The sequence below is a fragment of the Myotis brandtii genome, unplaced genomic scaffold (genome assembly GCF_000412655.1).
Source record: "Myotis brandtii unplaced genomic scaffold, ASM41265v1 scaffold103, whole genome shotgun sequence".
In the NCBI taxonomy this organism is placed as follows: domain Eukaryota; kingdom Metazoa; phylum Chordata; class Mammalia; order Chiroptera; family Vespertilionidae; genus Myotis; species Myotis brandtii.
Genome location: NW_005353460.1, coordinates 5,950,186 through 5,953,816, shown reverse-complemented (window position 1 = coordinate 5,953,816; position 3,631 = coordinate 5,950,186). Strand labels below are relative to the sequence as shown.

Here is a 3,631-nt window from a genome sequence, read left to right as displayed (position 1 = left end):
AAATATATTTTATTGATTTTTTACAGAGAGGAAGGGAGAGAGATAGAGAGCTAGAAACATCGATGAGAGAGAAACATCGATAAGCTGCCTCCTGCACATCTACTGGGGATGTGCCCGCAACCCAGGTACATGCCCTTGACCAGAATCAAACCAGGGACCTTTCAGTCCACAGACCGACGCTCTATCCACTGAGCCAAACCGGTTTCGGCTGAAATTTTTATTAAAAAGTTTCTTACATACTGTTATATTGGTTGGGCCACAAAAATATTCGTTTTGGGCCGCAAGTTTGACATGCTTGATGTACGTATTGCAAACCTTTTATGGCCTGTTATTAAATATTTGGATCAAACAATTGAAACAGGAATTTTAGGGGTAAAATGGAGCAGTTTTAGAAATTTTGGAAATTAAGGGGACCATGGAGGAAGCACAGAGCTGCAGAGCAGCAGAAGGTATATTTCCATAGAATAGGAAAGCTGAAAAGCTGCAACAAGTACATTTCCATAGAATGAGGGAGCTGGGAACAGCAAAAGGTCTATATTTACAAAATAAAGAGAAGGAAGCCCTTCATCCAGAAGGAGAAGAAAGCCCAAAGGGAACAGGAAAACTATAAGGAAGGAGGCAGAGAGAACCTCACATGGGACATGTGAGGTTTGACCTTTGAGCCCAGGAGTTACTATAGTAACCAGTCTAAGGGAACAGTGACCAATCAGAGGGAATATCCAGGGACCACGATCTGCAGCCTTTATAAGCCATGGGAAAAAGGAACTCAGTGAGACCCTTCCTCCCCTCCCCACGTGGGAGTCCGTTCTGTGGGACTCTTTCCCTCTCCCCATGTGGGAGTCTGTACTTGTCCTTCAATAAATCTCCACCTTTGTATACCACTTTCTGTCCGTGGATTCATTCTTCGATTCCGGCAGACACAGAAACCAGGTTCCAGTCCAAAAATTCCATTTCACAATCAAACCTGTCCTTGATTGCATTCCATGACCACCATACATTGGTATGGATTTTCTGCCCACCAGAGGGAGAAACAACCCTGACACTTTTCCCAATTTATCGTTTATTTCTTGCAGGTCTGCTGAAGGTCCACACTCTGAGTCTATAAAAGACTCAGTCGATAGGAGCAACTCCTGGAAAACTGACTCTCCCAAGCTAACACTGCCCTGGTGGAGACTCGGCTCTCTGTCTGTAACATCCTGTGTCTCTGCCGGGGGACCCACAGCACTGTGACCATCACTAAAACCCACCTTGTGATGTCCAGCCCTGCCCTTTTACTTCCCACCCGCCCCCCACAAGCGTTTCCTGTCTTGCTACTCTAATAGCTTCATATTAGAGCACAAACATCCTTTAACTTTGCATTGGCCGAAGTAGACCTCAATAGTTTACTTTGGTTCTTTCATACAGTTATCTCAAGGTTTTAATAATTATAGTCTACATTGTATTCTAATGACATTGTTCTCTTCTACATCATCCAAGTCGTTTATAAAAACATTAAAGGTCACAAAACCTAAAATTAGAACAATTCCATATGCCCCACAGGTTGGCCCTGAATCACTCAGTCTTCTTAACCTCCTGACCTTCTACTCAGAAAAGAATTTGTGAAAAATTATTCTTTGGTTATTTTTGTGTGTATTATTAACCTCTGGCCAAGGTTGTTTTTATTTTTATATTATTAGCAACTCAGACGCAAGCCCTTCTAAACTCCTCATACTCTTGTTTTAGTACAAAGCACTTCATTAATACAAAATCAAATGTTTTGACTTCCACGTTTTAATCATAACCAGTGTAACAAGTGAAAACAAAAAATACAAAATCATGAACAAAACCTCCATAGAAGCTTGTTAAATGAAGAGGAAGAGCGAAGGGAGTTTTCTTGGTGATAAGTATATGCTGAGCACAACTTACCTATTTTCATTATGATGTCTATTGACTAATTTCTAAAGAAAACCAAGAAAGGTTTGCTCTGCTGAAAATAAGAACCATATTTATAACTTCCCAATTCATGCTGCTGCATTTCAACGTCTATGATGTCCCCAAGGTTCCTTTTTTTAAAAGTTTAGTTTTGCCAAATGTAATAAAATATCTTATTGCAGAGAAACACAAAATTACTGGTTACAAGAGCAGAACTAAAGCAACGTTCCAGAGATTTACACTGGTCCCACACTAAAACCAACCATGTAATCCATTAGGGGACGAGTCTCCCAGAGTTCTAGAAAGTATACCCCTCTGATGTTAAAAGTTAGAAAGGATGATCATTCTTCAATTTCCTAAGCCATTTTATTTAAATTATTATTGTGTGGCATGGTCAAAAATGATGGGCTAAATATTTGAGAAAACTTAATATTCTGTCACAACTTCCAAAAGGAGAACAAATGTTCCTATTCAAGTGAACAGATTTTTTAAAGAATCATGTCGTTCTTCTAAGTACATGATTGGTTTAAGTCATTTGCCACTTTGGGAAGAGAGAAATTCTGAAGAAGTTGGTAAAGTCAAATGTAGATTACATGGCTTTACAAAATGAATAAAAGGATTCAAAGCAGCCAAGTAATTTCATTACTTTGAAAAAGTATTCATATCTTAAAATAATTTGCTATTCATCAAACTATTGAGAGAGAAATGAAATTAACATATTTCAAACACAGCCAGAATACTGAGTTCAATCAAACCATGCAAAGCTCATTTCTTAAGTAATTTATGATTAACAGACTCACTTACCTGGAAGCATATAAGAAAAGAAGGTGATGGGTGGAACTACATCATTCCTCTACTGGGTAAAAATACTTCGGCTTCTCTGCTTGAAATGGAAAGGACTCTAAAATACAAAAAAAATACAAAATAAAATAAAGAAAAGAAATGGGAGGTAGCCCCTGTGAATTTCCATGTCTTAAATAGAGGTGGTAACATTTTAAATCACTTAGGATTTAAAATACAATGCATCTAAAGTATTGCCCCCAAAATTAGAATGGTATTTCTCCCTTCCCTATCTTAACGGGTAAAATAAGAAGCATTTGCTTAAAAAAAAAAAAAAACTCACAGAATCAAGGTTTAATAAATAGTGAAAGCCATGAAGAAGTGTGTGTAAAAGCAAAGCGGAGGACTCATATTTACTTGATAAAGAACATAAAAAAACAATGCATCTAAAGTATTGCCCCCAAAATTAGAATGGTATTTCTCCCTTCCCTATCTTAACGGGTAAAATAAGAAGCATTTGCTTAAAAAAAAAAAAAAACTCACAGAATCAAGGTTTAATAAATAGTGAAAGCCATGAAGAAGTGTGTGTAAAAGCAAAGCGGAGGACTCATATTTACTTGATAAAGAACATAAAAAAATAGAGAGGAGAGGGAAAGAGCAAACCTCGCAAGAAAGAATCGTGCCCCCCGCCCGCGCGCTGCGTCCTACCCAACTCCGGCCGCTCGCGGCACTGGGGCCCCCCGGACTGCCAGGTGGGGCAGGAGCTGAAGTGCTGCCCCCTCTGAAAGGACCGCGCTCGGCGCACCAGGTTTTTGTCTGATGGTTCTATGCAATGATTTAAAAAAACAGCAAACCCTCCTGGAAGTTTTCCACGGGGGAAGGAAAGGGAGCGCACGCCCGAAAGAATCCGGAGGCGGGCAGGAGAGCCAGAGGCCCAGGA

The 3,631-nt window shown here is 39.6% G+C and overlaps 1 long non-coding RNA gene across 1 annotated transcript in view; it reads right to left on the bottom strand.

Annotated features, from left to right (window-relative positions):
* The window catches only part of LOC102244153, a 14,048-nt gene extending 10,425 nt beyond the window's left edge, over nucleotides 1–3,623 (bottom strand). Inside the window, exons 1-2 of the long non-coding RNA XR_001361372.1 lie at nucleotides 3,400–3,623; nucleotides 2,716–2,812 (exon numbers count right to left, since the gene is read on the bottom strand). This is a non-coding gene — a long non-coding RNA (uncharacterized LOC102244153). The remainder of the gene's footprint in view (nucleotides 1–2,715; nucleotides 2,813–3,399) is intronic.
* Nucleotides 3,624–3,631: the final 8 nt, after the last annotated feature.